Source organism: Peromyscus eremicus, chromosome 3 (genome assembly GCF_949786415.1).
Source record: "Peromyscus eremicus chromosome 3, PerEre_H2_v1, whole genome shotgun sequence".
NCBI classification, from domain to species: Eukaryota; Metazoa; Chordata; class Mammalia; order Rodentia; family Cricetidae; genus Peromyscus; species Peromyscus eremicus.
Genome location: NC_081418.1, coordinates 94,701,847 through 94,719,776, shown reverse-complemented (window position 1 = coordinate 94,719,776; position 17,930 = coordinate 94,701,847). Strand labels below are relative to the sequence as shown.

Below are 17,930 nucleotides of genomic sequence, written 5' to 3'. Positions count from 1 at the left end.
TTTGACAAGAACTTTGGCTGACTTTCTTAGTTGCTGTTGTTCTATTGCTGTGGTAAGACACCATGACCAAAGCAACTTGCAGAAGAAGGAGTTTAGGCGGGGGGTGACAATTGCAGAGTGTTGGGGTACATAACTATCATTGAAAAGAGCATAGCAACAGTCAAGTAGGCATGGCATTGGAGTAGTAGCTGGGAGTTTACATCTTGATCCACAAGCATGAAGCAGAAAGAACTAACTGGGAATGGCATGGGCTTCTGAAACCTCAGAGCCCACCCCATTGACACGCCTCCTCCAGCAAGGCCACACCTCCTAATTCTTCTTGAACCGTTCCACTGATTGGGGACCAAGCGTGCAAATATATGAGCCTATGGGGGTCATTCTCATTCAAACCACCACAGACTGAAACCCTCTGGAACCATGAGCCCCCAACAAACTCTTTCATAAAATTGCCTTCGTCATGGTGTCTTATCACAGAAATAGAAAAGTAGCTAAGACAGTCACATCCCTAATTCTAAAATAGAAAGTTATTTTCTGTGGTTGTAACCACATGGTAGGCCCAATTCCTTCCATTATCTTTCATACAAACGGTCTTCATTTGGGTCTTTGAAAGATGTATTTCTTTAGCCGTTTTGAACGATCTTCACACCTTAGGAAAGGGTTGATTGGCTTGTGTTTTCAGATTTTATTTATTTATTTAAAATGTTGTCCTGTGCGGCATGTGTGTGTGTGTGTGTGTGTGTGTGTGTGTGTGTGTGTGTGTGTGTGGTGTCTTGGGAACTTAGGACAGCTTTCTTTTATGGGTTCGAGAGTTTGAACTCAGGTCATCAAGGCCTTTGAAGCAAACACTTTACCCACTTAGACATTTTGCCTGCCTTAGATTTTATGTTAAAAAAAAAAAAACCCCATATTTGAGGTTTTTGTTGTTGTAGCCCTGACTGGCCTGGAACTCACAGAAATTCCACCTGCCTCTGCTGTGGCTAAGGATGTGCACCACCGGCCCTGCAGAAGTTCATACTTTGAAAAAGTTTAAGTGATGACAGAAATCATTTCTAGGAAAGTTCTCTAGGTCCTTGACCTTCTTCTATAGTTATCTCTTAGAGTTCTTAGCCTAGGGCTGCAAAGAGACCACACCCCTCTTACTGGAAGGTTCCTGGTAGACAGGATGGCCCATTGGAGTCCTTTGACACATTAGGAAGCAGTCATAGGTGCCCTGGAAAGAGGAAATTAAAATCAAGTGTGGATGTTCAAAGTGAGAAGTACAAAACATGTTCAAAATTCCACCACCGAGTTTGGCTTCAGTCCCAGACCAGTCTCTAGAGTAGATTATTTTAAATAACAGTAAAACTAAAGTTTGGAAGGCTTTTGGCGTTGTGGCAATCACCAACATCCATTCAGCCTGGGATTTAAAGTATGTCAGCCTGACCTTTTTCCTATCCTTGATATTGTTTCCAGACTCATTAATTAGGGAAATACAGCAAGGCCTGGGGCATAATAATCAGTAGTTGTCAACTGAATGAATGGAGGCCTTTGCAAGGTTTTCCATGAGACTTTCACAACCTGGCTGATTAAGCCATATCATAATGCAGGCTGGATGTAAGGGTGGTGACCTAGCTTAGAAATGCCTGTTCTTAGTGTCTGGGAGGCACAGCCCTTATACTAGACCATCTCTACTGCAGAAATCTGCCTATGACATAGATGATATAAATATTGGATTTTTCAATTTTCAAGCAGCCTGTTGAGACCATGTTGGGCAGGACAGAGTCCAGAGCAATGGCCCTGTTTAGCCTTTTCAAAGCCCCACCTCCTTCATCCTTGGCATAAGGAATGCAGTTCATCATAGGCAACTTGAGAAATATAGAAACGATTTAGAAATAATGAATGTGGTGCTCAGTGGTTAAGAGCTCTTGCTTCTCTTGCCTAGCACCCACATCAGGTGGCTCACCTTTTTCTGTTCTCTGTAGGCACCAGGCACACATGTGACATATATACACACATGTAGGAACCCTTAAATACACATAAAATAAAAAGAACTTAAACTGAAATCATTTATTTTCATTTGTGTGTTTGCCTGCATGTATGTGTGTGTACCGTGTGCAGGCCTGGTGCCCTCAGAGACCAGAAGAGGGCATCAGATCCCCGGAACTGGAGTTAGAGGTGATTCTGAGCTCACCCTGTGGGTGCTGGGAACCAAACCTAGGTGCCCTGAAGGAGTACCACTAATCCACTTCTCCAGTCCCCAAAATAGATAAATTAAGGAAAAATGAAAAACTTCTAGACAGAATGAGCACAACCAGAATAATATTTTAGTGTATTCCTTTACACTATTTGTTACACTATTCCTCTGTGCTGTTTGCATATTTTTCTCCAGATGGTTAAGTTTATGTTACTTATATGCTCAAACAAAAGTCCTTTGTTGTTTTAGATTTTAAAAGAGATTTGTTTGTTTGTTTGGGTTTTTTTGAGACAGGGTTTCTCTGTGTAGTTTTGGTGCCTGTCCTGGATCTTGCTCTGTAGACCAGGCTGGCCTCAAACTCACAGAGATCTGCCTGCCTCTGCCTCCGAGTGCTGGGATTAAAGGTGTGCGCCACCACCACCCGGCTTTATTTTATTTTAAAATCATGTGTATATGTGTCTGGAAGGATTATGTCCTTAATTACGTCACCAGCCTGCGATGGCGTCCCAGCCTAAAAAGCGGGCGTGTCCTCTCTGTGCCCTCTCCTTCCGTACTCTCTTCTTCTGTATTCTCTTCCCTCTGCGAGGTCTCTCTCTCCCTCCCTCTCTCTCCCAATAAAGCTCTAGAAAGGTAACCATGGCTCGTGATTCTTCCGCCACCGAAACATCCGTCGGCATGGCTGCCGCGGGCAGCCGAGCACTGCCGCTTAACCAACAGTATCTCTTTGTGGTTATGCTCACAGGAGCACAGTGCCAAAAGAGGCCGGAAGTGGGAAGCTGATCCTCTGGAGCTGGAGTTATAGGTTGTTGTGAGCTCAGTGTGGATGCTGAAAACTGAACTGAGGTCCTGCACAAGAGAAGCAAGTGCTCTTAACCACTCAGCCATATCACCAGCCTCTATTTTTATTTATTTATTTATTTATTTATTTATTTATTTATTTATTTATTTATTTATTTATTTATTTATTTTTGGTTTTTCAAGACAGGGTTTCTCTATGTAGCCTTGACTGACCTGGAGCTCACAGAGATCCTCCTGCCTCTACCTCCTGGGTGCTAGACTTAAAAGTCTGCATCACCACCGCCTGGCCCTATTTTTTATTTTTAATTATGTATATTTGTGTGTGTGTGTGTGCGTGTGTGTGTGTGTGTGTGTGTGTGTGTGTGTGTGTGTGTGTGTTGGGGGGTGCACCTGTGAATCCAAGTGCCTGAGGAGTCCAGAAGAGAATATTGGAGCCCCTGAACTGGAGGCAAAGCCGATCGTGACCTTCCCAACATGGGTGCTGGGAACTGAACCCGAGTCCTCCGGAAGTCTAGTACTTGCTCTTGACCGCTAAGCCATCTCTCCAGCTCCCTTGCTGTTGCTGATGAGGGTTGTTTCACAAAGTCCAGGCTGGCCTCAGGAGACTCCAGTTTTCTCTACAGCTAAGGATGGTCTGGAGCTCCAGATCCTCCTGCCTCTGTCCCCTAAGAGCTGTGATCACAGCTGTGCTCCAGCCCGCCCAGCACGAGCTCTTTCAAAGCACAACTTGTAGTGGTTAGAAAATAGTCCATATTATCTGTGTTGGTTTGAATACGCTAGTGAAACAAATGTGTGTGTGTGTGGGGGGGGGCACTGGCATATAAAGAAGACTTTTTGTGTGTGTGTTCTTAGTCCTTAAACCCAATGACTAGCCTTTGCCAGAGAACTCTTTTTTCTTTTCAGAAAGCTTCCTTAGGGAAGTGATTTCTCTTCGGGGTCAGAGGGTCAGGGGTTTGTTATTTCTGTGGTGCAGGCTTGTTTGCAGACAGCAGGGGAAGCCCTGGGTATGTCCCTTTCTGTGACTGGAGATTTAAAAAAAAAAAAAACAAAAACGGAAAAACCTGCTGCAGCCAGTTCTCTGGGGAGAAGGAAGGAGTGAGAGAGGACCGGGAAGTGAGGCCTTGGCGGAGCGGACAGGCCTCTTTCCTTAGCGCTGTGGAGGCTTCTGAGAGGCTGTGTCTGGAGAGAGGAAGTTGAGAGTCTGCTCATGTCAGAGTGTCTGTCTCAAGGCCTCTATTTCTTCAGAAATTATTAGATACGCTTTCTGTAGCGAGTGCAGGAGGAGGTGATGGTCCTGGGACCTGAGGACGGTGGTTAAGAGTCAAGCAGCTCCTGAAGGTCTGGAAGCCACGCAATGAGAGCCAGCAGGCACCTTCCTCCCCATCAGCATAGCTGCCATTGTTTTAGCAGTGGGGAGGGGAGGGGCACCCAGCCAAGAGAAAGTGACAAAGGGAAGAGACCACTGAGCTTGGAAGTTAAGGGTGGACCATGTCCCCAGCTGAGAGTTAGATGTTGGCCTGCCAGACTGTGTCTCTAACGGACCAAGATTCCTTTCTCACCTCCCCAACGCCCCCCCCAGCCCCGCCCCACCCTGCCCCACCCCAGGAAGCCACACCCTACCCAGGGCTCACTGCTCAGCATCTCCAGGGACAAGCTCCAGAAGGAGTACTTTGATCTTATTATTATTATTTTAAAGGTTTCAATTTTTATTATTTGTGTGTGCGTGTGTGTGCGTGTGCATGTGCATGCTTAAGTGTGTGCATGCACACATGAGCACGGGTGCCCGGGAAAGTCTGAGGCACTGTGTTTCCCTGCAACTGCAGTTACAGGCAGTGGTGAACCACCTGACGTGGATGCTAGGAACTCAGATGCACGCTCCTCTGAAAGAGCAAAGCCTGCTTTTCACCTCAGAGCCACCTCTTCATCCCTAAGGAAGAGTTACCACTCAGCTGCTTCTGCAACACAAAACCAAGCAAAACCCGAGACTCAGGAGACTCACGCCTGGACATATGCACGCTCAGGAGGTTCCTGTCTCACTGGGTAGCACCAGTTTATTTTCCTACTCATTCCCAGGAAACGCTGTCAGGTCCTGACAGAGGAAGGAGAGGAAGCTATTGGGATTTATGTTTTCCTTTCTCTGTTGGGATTAAGCGAAGGGCCTTATGTGTGTTATAGGCAGGTGCTGGGTCCCCGAGCTGTGTCCATCCATAGGCCTAAGGATGTGGTGTGAAAAGACACTGGGCGAGGTGTGGGGTGTGGAGGTGGGGGGTGGGGGGAGGCCAGATTACACATAGCCTTTCCTTCTTCTGTCACTTTCAGTGAGGCTTGAAATTCCACTCTTGGTCAGCTGGTACCACAGGCATCACTCCCAAAGTATGCATGCGTGTGTGTGTGTGTGTGTGTGTGTGTGTGTGTGTGTGTGTGTATGGCTGAGTGTGTGTATGAATGCTTGCATGTGTGTGCATAGGTGAGTGTATGTATGTATGCTTATGTGTGCATGTATTCATGCATGTGTGAGGGGAGGGGTGTGAGGTGTTGGAAGGAGGATTCGGCAGAGGAAGGGGAACACCTGATCTAGGAGATGACAGTTTAAAAAATATCTAATTATGTGTGTGTGTGTGTGTGTGTGTGTGTGTGTGTGTGTGGCCATGGAGGCCAAAGGCATTGGTTGGAGCCTTTGGAACTGGAATGGCAGGCTGACATGGATCACCTGACACGGCTGTTGGGAATCAAACAGCAGTACGTGCTTGTACCTGCTGAACTAACTCTCCAGCCCAGTGAGGACACTTTTTAAGATTTGTTTTTAGGCTGATGTGGTGAAACACACCTTTAACCCAAGCACTTGAGAGACAGAGGCAGGAGGATCTCTTTGAGTACAATGCCAGCCTGGTGTATGTAGGGAGTTCCAGGACAGCCAGAGCCTCATAGAGAGACCCTATCTCAAAACAAAACCAGATTTTCATTATTTTGCATTATAGATGTGTATATTTGTATGTGGGTATGTGCATATGATTGCAGGTGCCCGTGAAGGTCAGAGGTATCAGATCCCCTGGAAGCTGGGGTCCCAGGTGGTTGTGAGCTGCCTAATGTGGATGCTGGTAACCAAACTCTGGCCCTTTGCTACATCAGGAAGTGCTCTTACCCACCGAGCCAGATCTTTAGCCTAGATCACACTTTTGAAACAACATGATGGCTTGGAGTTCAGGGCCAGCAGACCGATGGACAGCAGCTGTAGGAGGAAGGAAGAGGGAGCTCTCAGAAGCCATCTGCAGAACTGACGAAGCCTTCTTCCCCCACCCCCACCAAGTCCCGCGGTCCTTTCACTTCCTCCCACAGAAGGGCCTCCAGGAGCCTGGAGGGACCTTCCTGTATCCACCCCCACCTTGCAGTGGTATCCAAGCCCTTACTATAAGCTGGCCCTGAAGTGGGAGGAGAACGCAGCGGCCTCTCCCCGAGGATCCACATACCGGAGCCTTCAGCCCCAGATAATTTCAGGTCCTATGCTTGCTTTTGCATATTGTTGTCTGAATCCCAGGATTAAAGTCTCACTTCTGAAGCCTGGGCAAGTGAGAGACAGCAGTGCCCTCCAGGGACCTGGCGGAGTACACATGTCGGGCAGCACGTAGCAGCGAGGGCAGGGTTAGAGGTGTTGCCGTGGCAACTATCAGGGAAGCCTTTCCACTCACACCCTCCAGGTTCCTTTGTTTGTGTTAAGGGGTTGAAAGGCTGTCTTCTCTTTACTTCTCATCCCCGGGAATGGCTGAGGAGGAGACAGCGCGGAAGAAAACAGCCTCCCAGGCTGGGGCTACTGGCAGTTGGGTGGAGCATTTAGCAGTTCAGTGTCTCACCTAGCACCTGGGCTGCTCTGCTGGGACATTCCTTTCTTCTCCAGTCCTGTGAGAGCTCCCCCTCTGTCCTCTCTTCCCTTGCTCCCTCCCTCAGACTACACGGTGGGTAGAGGCGACGTCAGAGGGAGAGGAATTCACGGTTACTAACCCTCAGTGGGTTTCCCATGAACCAGGTAAAAGTGTCTGCAGACTCTGGGCCAACGAAGTACCGTCGAGGAAGCACCAAGATTGCAATCAGGGGTTCCAGATTCTAGGCCTCAAAGTCATTTCGGTTCTTTTGGCTCCGTTTGCTCATCCAGAAAGTGGGAGGGATGAGAGGACTTCCCAGTGTTCAAGGAAAATTGTGTGAGGGGGCTGGGGGTGGGGGTGGGGTGGGAACTTAGTTGGTAGAACGCTTGCCTGGAGGGCACAAAGCCCCAGCACTGTGTAGACTAGGCACAGTGGTACCCACCTGCAGTTCCAGAGTTCAGGAGGTGGAGGCAGGAGGATCAGAAGTTCAAGACCATCCTTGACTGCATAGTGAGTTTGAAGCCAACCTGGGTTACATGAGTCCTCCCCCAAAATACTAGACACCATGCAAATGCCTAGTCCCAGCCCAGGGATTTTTACTAAACATGTCTGAATGGGATGTGGAAATCTGTAGTAAGGTGAATGTAAAACTCATTTTATCACGAGAATCTGTTGAAATACTGGAGCTAGCGAGAGGCACTCGGGGAACAGTCACACCAGGATCATGAATCGAAAGTGGCAATAAACATCAAGAGCACTTAAGACTCGAGGAGAAGCTACCAAGCCTGTCATCTGATGGCTCCCAGGCCTTTACAGCAGCAATGGCATTTATCTCACCGCACAGAACCTTTTAACACACACACACACACACACACACACACACACACACACACACACGACAATCACAGAAACCCTCTTAGTCAAAGGTGACCTCAAAACGTCCTTTAGCCTCGGGAATGGACGGCTACTCATCCAGCCTCTCAGAATTACTGTGCCCTGCAGGCTGCCACACAGTGCTGCAAGAGGTGAGGCTGAGATCAGAGTACATAATGCTTTCTTTTATTATTTTTTAGAATTACGTTTAACAGAGTGGAAACGTGGCTCAGTGGATGGCGGTGGTTGCGGACCACCCTTGGGATCCACGTGGTGGAAGGGGAGGACTGACTCCCACGGCTGCCCTCTGACTGCCATACACTCACTGGAGCACACACACACTTTCCCCCAAGTAATAAATGTAAACCAACAAATAAATATAGATACCTGGGCCTTGGCGAGATGGTTCATCAGCAGTTAGGAGCACCTGTTGCTCTTCCAGAGGTTGTATTCCCAGCGTCCACACGGTGGCTCACAACCATCTCTAGTTTTCGTTCCAGAGAATCCAACCCCCTCTTCTGGTCTCTGTGGGCACTGCACACACTTGGTGCATAGTCGTATATGCAGGCAAATCATCTGTATACAAAAATAATAAGTTTTTCTCAAAAGATGTGTGTGTGTGTTTGTGTGTGTGTGTGTGTGTGTGTGTGTGTGTGTGTGTGTGTGTGTGAAACTCAGATCATTAGGCTTACAGACCCACCTAATGCTGTCTGGAAACCCTGCTCCAATGAAGTCATTCTCCCTGTCTTTCTTTGGCTCTGCAGTTTTTCGGTTTAATTATTCAACAAATGCTGATTGCATGTAAATGCATGTCTGGGTATTGGGATGTGTGGAGGGTCGGGTATAGAACATCAAAGTGTCAAGTATGCTCTAAAAGTACTACGGGGAGCCAGGCATGTTAGGAGGCAAAGACAGAAAGATCAGGAGTTCAAGGCCAGCCTTACCTACATGCTAACTTCACACCAGCTTGGGCTACATGAGACCCCATCAACTCCTATGCCCTGAAAACAAACAAATAAAACCACAAAATCTTGAACAAATAAAAATAAAGGTGGCCTGGGGTTTCCTAGGACAGTAACATAGAAAGGATTGTTAACCCAGACTAGCCAAAGTATCTTCTTCCCTTTTTTTCTAGTACATCAGAGATTTCCCCACATTAATTTACTGAAAGTGTGGTAGGGCAGAGAAAGACTCGTCACATTGAGCAGGTGACCGGACTGATGGTAAGCCTGACGTGGAGGATCCACAGATGGTGATGAGAAGTGCAGACTGGAGATCTGTCTGCATCAAGCTGCTAGAAAGAGAGGAACACTGACAGGTGGAGAGAAGTTACATATGTGAGTATATTCTGGACTCTCTCCCTGTTCTATAGCTACAACTATTTAATCACAGGAGTGCCGCCACTGTGATGGCTCTGTCTAGACCTGATCACCTCCCAAAGGCCCCATTTCTAAATACCACAGTCAGATTGCTTCCACCCTTGAGAGAGGATTAAACGGAGACACGAAAGCCCTTGGGAGACACACCCATAGCAGTAGCTAGTCCATAAATACAGCTGTGGTCACGTGGGTTTGTAGATTCTGCAGCAGGTTGAAGGTGGTGCCTTGTCCAGAAACGCTTGGAAAGGATGGGGCCTCCAGGTGTGGACACACGGGCAAGGGCACAGTGAGGAAGGGCAACGGTCAGTGAGGGATTTTCTAGGAAATGATGTGTGAGCCAAGCCTGAAGGATGAGTCAGAATGAGCTAGATAAATCGGCTACCCTCCAAGAACAAAAGGCAGAATGTGGCCAATCTGGAGAAGAGGTTGTGAACACTGGAGTCCAAGGAGAATCAGATCAGTGGAGACTGAGTAATAAGTGGAGGAACCCAGGACTGGGGAGAAAGCTCAGTGGGCACAGTGCTTGCCATGAGAACTCATGTGAAAAAGCTGTGTATGTGTTCATGCTTGTAATCCCAACACTTGGGAGGGGGGAGGTGGAGACGGGTGAGTCTCTGGGTCTAAGCAAGCCAACCTATCTTACTCAGTGAGCTCCAGGCCAACCCCAGACCCTGCCTCAAAACAAGATGGACAGTACCTGAGAAATGACACTCACAGTTACAATCACATGCACCCTTGCTCACATGTACACAGGCAACTCAGAAACCTTACACATCTAGGCAGATTGACCAGGCTCATGAAGACGTCAAGAAATCTATAAAGCCCCTGCTAAGGCTCATGGAACATCACAGAAGCCAAGCGTGCGGGGTGGGGGTGGGATGGGAGTTGGGGGGATGGGAAGGAGGTAAGAGCCAGAAGATGAGGGGAAGAGCTGCAAAGTGCTTTCTTCTGGACATGACTCAGACAATGCAACGTTCAACTGCCCTGGGCCTGCACAAGACTGGCCCCGGCAACCATCAATATGGCCTCCTGGGGCCCTCCCCTTCCCTGAGAAACTATTGGCCACTGAAAGATTCTGGGAGAAGGGAAGTCATTCTTCCGCTGTGTGCCCACTGGTGAACCCTCTGGCATTCAGGGAAGAGTTCCAGTTCCAGCCACACAGATGGCCTGGGTTAAACTCAGTGAGTCACAAAACAAAACAAGAAAGACAGAATGCGGAGAAAGGACTTGTCTAAGAGTCATTAGGATGCAACGTTAAGACCAAATTTAATGTAAAAAACAAAAGGATAGCCAGTTTGAGGCCAACCTGGGATGAGTGGCAGCCTGACTCACAGTGGGGCGGGCAAGTTAAGCTATCTAGAAGAAAGAGACCCTGTTGTCTGGGCCTTGGCTCTGGAGAAAAACTATCATCTACAGAAGGCTACAAAAGGCAGATGGGAGCGTGTGTGTGTGTGTGTGTGTGTGTGTGTGTGTGTGTGTGTGTGTCCAGGAATGCATTCTGGGTACATGGCATGAGCACAAGAGGCTTTCCAGTACGTCCAGGACACCAGAGGCAGGCCACATAGATCTAAGGAAGGTAGTGTATGGAGACCAGCATCCATGACTGGGTATTCTCCTTGGATACAGGGAGGTTCCTCCTTCTCCAGTGCTGTGTGTGTGTGTGTGTGTGTGTATTCTGTGTGTCTGTGTGTGTGTGTGCACTTGAGTCCAAGTGCCCCAGGAGGCCAGAGGTGTCAGATTCCTCTGGAGCTGGGGTCACAGGCATTTGTGTGATGCCCAGCATGGGTGCTGGGAACTGAACTCGGGTCCTCTGGAAGAGTAGCAAGTGCTCTTATCTGCGAAGCCATCTCTCCAGGTCCTCCTCTGTGTTTGTAATCGGGAATGCCATCACCCTCACTGGCTGACCTCAGTCATTCCAAAGCAACTTGTCCCTAGCGAAGCAATCCCAGAAATAAAGGGCAACACCAAAAATGCTCTTCAGTCTGCCTTATCACTCCGAGGGGAGTAAGTGACTAAGACAGAGACTGGAGGCACTGGCCATGCTTACATCGCCCTAGAAGCCCTTTGGTACTCTGGCCGGTCATACATTATTGTGTTCTTCCTCTTGTCTTCTATCAGGGAGGAAGCTTACAGGTTCAGCCTTGATTTCTCTATGTCTTGCAATCAAAGCACACGGCGTCTTCAGCAGTGGGGTGTTACCATCTAATTCAGGTGGGCCAACAAGAGCAATAGCAACAGCCTGAACTGTTTGGAGGGGCTTTGGGTTCCTTTTGCTCAGTGATCCACATCCAGACTCTGAGGACAGCACTATCCATCCATGCAGAGCACCGCCACTCAAACTCCATTCATTTTTAAAGATTTATCTTATTTTACTGTGTACGGGTGCTTGCCTACCTGTATGCATGTTTCCCAGAAGTGTACCTAGTGCCCACAGAGGCCAGAGGAGGGCACAGAGTCCCCTGGAAATGGAATTACAGACAGTGACGACTTGCCGGATTGGTGCTGGGAACCAAACCTACAGCAGCAAGTGCTATTAACCACGGAGCCATCTCTCCAGCCTCCAAAGTCTTTGGAATATATGTGCATGTATATACATACACGTGTTTACACATGCATTTGTGTATGTGTGTTATTAGCTTACAAAACAATAGGCTTCCGTAAGGCTTTTTTTTCATGAGTTTTTGTTTTGTTTTGTTTTTTTATAAAGTCATTAATCTCACACATAAAGTCAGAACCCTAGAGGAAAAAAAGTCCAGATGATGCCAAGAGTTCTCCTCACCTCAAGGGGGTGCGGGTAAAATTGACCCAGAGTAAGTCTACTAAATAACTGAAATTTGCCATGGTCTGTTGCCTCAGGCCGTGTTAAACCTAAGGTTCACATGGATGTCCATGGTCTGGGCTGCCACTGGAGGCCATGTGGATGTCTGAGGCTCTTGCTACCACCAGAGACCAGGTACACTTCTGTAGTCTGTGCTACTATAGGATTCCATATTGGTGTCCATGGTCTGGGCCTCTGGAGGTCATGTTAATGTGAGTGGCCTGTGCTGCCACTGATGGCCATGCCTGGGTCCGTGGTCCCACTGCAGCCAGGAGCCATGTTGATGTCTGTGGCCCATGTTACCACTGAAGACCACGCAGATGTCTGTGGGCTGTGCTGCTGCTGGGGGCCATGTTGATGTGGGTGGTCTGCACTGAGGCCACATTGATGCCTGTGGGCCAGGCTGCCACTGGGAACTACATGGGTTTCCTTGGTCAGTGTTGCTGCCGAGGGCTGTGATGGTGTCTGTGGCCTGTGCTGTGGCAGAGGGCTATGTCGATGTCGATGGTTTGTACTGCCATTGGAGACCATGCTAGGGTCCCTAGTAGGTGCTGATGCCGGAGGCCATGCAGAAGTCCATGCTCCTGCTGACTGTAAAAGGCAGAGAAGCTACTTTTGCAGTGGTATTGATGACTGAAGACTCACAGTTGAGGAAGAGGGACAAAGAAGGCTTCTGTAACAGCCCCTACCCTCACCCCACAACCCTTCCAAAAAAGTAACAGCCGAGACAGGAAACCATCAAAGAGAAACCTTGAAAATTGTGATACGGATGCTGAAGGGTAGCTCTCTACAGTTGATGGCGTCTGGCAGGGATGCTGGTGGGGAAGGACTCGGTGTGCTTTAAGGAGCAGGCTACTGGGAGTTTGACATGCTCCAGAGAGTATACGGGCAGCATGAATTGGACTTGTGGGTTTTCTTTTCTTCTTATTTTTTGGGGGCAAGGTCACAAGAATGCGGTATGTGTGTGTGTGGGGGGACCTAGGAAGACTGGGAAGTGAGTGTGATGGGGTACATGATGTGAAACTCCCAAATAATCAATAAAAATACTATGTTGGAAAAAAACAAACAAACAGAGATTTGCTCTCTCATGACCTAATCACTTTTCAGAGGCTGCACTTCCTAATACTGTTGTCTTGGGAGTCAGAATTTCATACAAATTTGGGAGCAAGGGGGCACAGATAAGTAGACCGTTACAAAAGAGTCTGAGATTAGTTTGAGTAACACAAGCCACTATAACGGACTAAACTCACAATTCCCATGATTTATCACCAGTGTATTTCTGCTTATTGGTAGAGGTTGTGGGCAAATGGTTCTCCTCTGAAAGGAGCCCCCAGCTCTGCCATCTTGTGTCTCCAGTCTTAGTCAGAGAACTATAATGACCCACTTCCCAGGTGAGCTAGTTACTGTTCTCACGGCTGTGGCAAAATACCCTGGCAAAGGCAACCTAAGGGAAGGGGGTTTACTGGGTTTATTTTGGGTCATAGTTTGAAAGTACAGTCTCAGCTGGGCAGTGGTGGGACACACCTTTAATCCCAGCACTCTGGAGACAGAGGCAAGTGGATCTCTGAGTTCGAGGCCAGCCTGGTCTACAGAGCTCTACAGAGCCCTCAGGACAGTGAGGGCTATACAGAGAAACCCTATCTCAAAAACAAAACAAAACAAAACAAAACAAAAGAAAAAAAAAAGTACAGTCTCTTGTAGTAGAAAGGCATGAAGGCATGGTGGGAAGTGAGATATGTCTTTCTATTGTATGATGTATCTATAGTCTGGAAACAGAGAGAGATGAATGCTGAGTCTCAGCCCACTTTTCTCCTTTATTCATCCTGGGATCCCCCTGCCTCAGTTAAATCTCTCTGGAAAAATGTTCATTAACACACCCAGAGGTGTTTCTATCACCATGACTTAAAAAGTTTTAAAAAATATTTATCTTGTTTTATGTGCACAAAGTGTTTTGTTCATACTACATATATGCCTGGTGTCTGGCTGAAGAGGCACGTTGGAACTGGGGTTACAGATAGATGGGTGTAAGCTACCACGTGGGTGCTGGGAACTGAACCCTCTGCAAGAGTACCATGTGCTCTTACCCACCGAGCCATCTCCTCAGCCCCAACCATGGCTGTTGCTGTTTTATATCCCACCAAGGTGACAATGAAAATTGACCATCACATCTTCCAGCTTCAAGACAACATTTAGATGCAAGGGGGCAGCTAGGAAACATGCTGAGAAAGATGTCACCTAGCTGCTCAGCTTCTTGTGGAAGGGAGCGGAAATCTGTGTTGGGCTGCGGTGACAATCTCTAGAGAGAAGATGATGTATAAATGCTGCTACTAATTAAGGGTGAGTCTACAAACCAAAGTTAATGGAGGAAAGATATGACTTGCAATACATAAAAGCCCAAGAATTCATTCAGAATGCCACCTTGTATTGGATGTGTCCAGATTCAAGCTCCAACACGTCAGTGGTGACAGCATCAGCCCAAAGCATGGCTGTATCATAGTTTGTCTGGAGAAGCTTCAAAGAGTTGTGACCATTTGTTCAACATGGCTATGAATAATCCCTGACCAAAAAAATCCAGGGAACTTTTATATGTTATAACTTCGAACATAAGACTGAGAGCTTCCGTTGAACTGTCCAAAGCAGTCACCTTGTAACATATTTCCAGGTAACTCAGAGAGCTGGCTCTCTTCACAATGTCGGCTGAGTAAGTCTGTGTTGTAGAGGGGAACCTGGTACATTACAGGGTGTTAGTAGCTTTCTTGGACTTAAACCACAGATGACAGCAGTGTCTTCTGCCCCTCTACTGGAGACAAGCAAAGATGTTTCCAGTTGTTGCATAGTACTACTGGAGGACAAAATTGCCCCCAGTCGAGAACGACTGAGGAACTGAATCATAGAAGTGATTGGATAAAGTCGATGACTGCCATCAGGACTAAATACTACAGAGCTATCTCAGTTACTTCTCCATTGCTGTGGTTGAATACCCTGACAGAAGCAGCTCTAGGGATAGAGAGTTTATTCTGGCTTAGTTTGGGGTCATAGTCCATCGCCGTGGGGAAGTCACTGTGACGAGATCTTCAAGCAGCTGGTCACGTCATATCCACAGTGAAGCACCAGAGCAAGAGCTGGTCCCCCTCTCAGCTCATGACCTCCACTTTATATAGTCCAGTGCGGGTCCTCTGCTGGGCGTGGTGATGCACACCTCTGGAGGCAGGCACAGGCAGGTCTCTATGGGTTCTAGGCCAGCCTAGTCTACATAGTGAGTTTCAGGCCAATCAGAGGGACCCTGTCTCAAAACAACAAAACAAGACAAACAAAAAACCCCAAACTTTAAAAAAGGTGGGCCGTCCTATATCAACTAACCTAATCATGATGATCTTCCAGTTGACCCTGAATTTCATCAAGTTGGCAATTGAGATGAGCCACCAACAAGGACTGAAGTCACAGATGACAATGTTCTGGAGTGATTGCTCTTGGGGAAGCCTTTATGAAATCATAAATAATCTTATTTTTTTCCCAAAACAATTAAAAAGAATTTTTTATTAGTGTTTTGCCTGCGTGCATGTCTGTGCACCGCATTTGCCTCATGGCTGAAGAGGCCAGAAGACGACACCAGAGACCATGGAACTGGATTATAGATGGTTGTGAGCTGCCTTGTGAGTGCTGAGAACTGACCCAGATCCTCTGGACCCACATCAAGTGCTCTTCACTGCTGAGTTGTCCCTTTGGTCTCTCCTAGGCGTTTTGAAGCCTCTCTACCTCTGGAGATGTTTCTTTCTTCCCTCTTTCTTTCTCTCTCTCTCTCTCTCTCTCTCTCTCTCTCTCTCTCTCTCTCTCTCTTTTTTTGTTTGTTTTTCGAGACAGGGTTTCTCTGTGTAGCTTTGCGTCTTTCCTGGATCTCGCTCTGTAGTCCAGGCTGGCCTTGAACTCACAGAGATCCGCCTGGCTCTGCCTCCCGAGTGCTGGGATTAAAGGCGTGCGCCACCACCGCCCGGCTGGAGATGTTTCTTTAGGAGCTCTTAGGTGGGTCCAGGCAGCAGTGATTTTTTTTAGAGACCCCCCCCCCCCATACACCCAGTTTTAATGGATGGTGAATTTACAAGCTGTGGTCCTGACCTGTTTTGCTAGAGCTGTACCTGGCTCCAGAGCCGGAGAGATGCTGGAGTGAAGTGGAATCAGATGCTCCATCTAGCTTGAGCTCCTGGTGCATGGGCAGAGGCTGCTTTACAGTACTGTTGTAGCAGAGGCCTGGGCTTGCTGAGCCCAAGGAATAGAGGCACAGGCTCCAGGGGGCAAGGGGACAAAAGAGCTTCCAATTCAGGACTCTCTCTAAGCGTGAGGGATGAAGGGTTAAGGCCCAGGTTTAGGGCCGGGCGGTGGTGGCGCATGCCTTTAATCCCAGCACTCGGGAGACAGAGGCAGGCAGATCTCTGTGAGTTCGAGGCCAGCCTGGACTACAGAGTGAGTTAAAGGAAAGGCGCAAAGCTACACAGAGAAACCCTGTCTCGAAAAAAAAAAAAAGAGGCCCAGGTTTAGCACAGAGCTAGATGTGTATTAGACAAGTGGTGTCTTGTGGTGTGTGTGGGGTGGGGTGGGGTGAATGTGTGTCAGCTCTAAAGCAAAACTCTCATTTTGTCAGAGTCTCCTAAACCAGATGGAACCCATAATTCTCTACTGACTACCCACTACCCAATAATTGACTTCTGAATATTGCCTTTGTGACCACCTCTCACTAGAGATTTAGGAGTGGTGGCTGGTGACAGGGGACATAAGTGACCAAGAGAGTGGCTTGCAGATGAGGGTTTGAGATCCCTGGTTTCTGTCCCAGTGTTTGGCAGGGACAGTGGGGACAGAATGGGGACAGGTACAAGCCTGTAGGGCCAAAAGGTTTTAGAAGAGATAATGCTGGTTGTAGTGGTACAGGGCAGAGACAGGCGGGTCTCTGTGAGTTTGAGGTCAGCCTGGTCTACAAAGTGAGTTCCAGGACAGTCAGAACTGTTACTTAAAGAAACCTTGTCTCAAAAAGCCAAACAAACAGAGAAGGAGGAGGAGGAGGAGGAGGAGGAGGAGGAGGAGGAGGAGGAGGAGAAAACAGCATGATGGTTATTATCCTTTTTCTTTGTGGGAGACTATAGTTGCTGGTTTTGAAGGGAGCAGGCGAAAGCACCTTGGCCTGAGTACTGACGTTTTGACCCAGACTTCATTTTCCCTGTAGGGTGAAATAAGGTTCAGGTTCCCAAGCTCCTTAGGGGAGCTGAGAACTTTCCAAAGGCCGAACTACCTCCTCCCTAAACCATAGAATAGTTGTTACACATCTTTAGTTCTCTAGAAACATTATGGTTGTTTCCAACAACAGAATCTGATTGGTTGGACTGAAAGGCTTGCATTGTTATCAGCTGACAGTGATGGAACATTCAAGGAAGCCCCTAATCTCTAAATCCTGATTGGTGAAAAATATAACTGTAACTTGGCAACAAATGATTGTGATTCTTGTGCTTATAAACCCCACCTGTGTCCCTGCTTGGGGCCGTCAGGAGAAACAAGGCTCCCGAGGAGTCCTTGTCCTGCGGCCCTGATCCATCAGTGACTCGCTTATGTGGTGAGTTATTAAAGCCTTTGGAACCCGTAAGTGTTGTCTCTCCTTCCTCACGGTGCATAACGGACTGGGTGTAACAGCTTTGTTTCAGGCAGACCTGGAATTCACTGTGCAGCTCAGGTTGGCCTTGAACTCACAATAGTCTTTCTCTCTCAGTCTCCCAAGTGCTGGAATGGTTATTATTGCCAAGAAACCACTTCAGGATGCCTCTATCCCACTGTGGTCCCAAGCTGGGAGGAGACTCTTGCTAGGTGGGAAGAGGTCGGTCAGGGCCCAGAAGACTTCAGCTCAGTCAGTCCTGATGTGAGGTGGTAGACTTTGAATCTGTCAGAACCTTTTCTCACAAGCACCTTCCCAGCATGCTCTGTAACATACTATGTGGGTACAAGGGTTATCACTGAAACCAGAGAAGGGCCGTCTCCGGGACAGAAGATACATG

At 47.9% G+C, this 17,930-nt stretch overlaps 1 long non-coding RNA gene across 1 annotated transcript; it reads right to left on the bottom strand.

Annotated features, from left to right (window-relative positions):
• Window positions 1–1,054: 1,054 nt before the first annotated feature.
• LOC131905950 (uncharacterized) lies at window positions 1,055–6,582 on the bottom strand. Its single transcript, XR_009378081.1, has 3 exons — window positions 6,439–6,582; window positions 6,118–6,200; window positions 1,055–1,210 (listed from the first exon to the last, which is right to left on the bottom strand). It is a non-coding gene; the product is annotated as an uncharacterized LOC131905950 (long non-coding RNA).
• Between the last annotated feature and the right edge of the window lie 11,348 nt (window positions 6,583–17,930).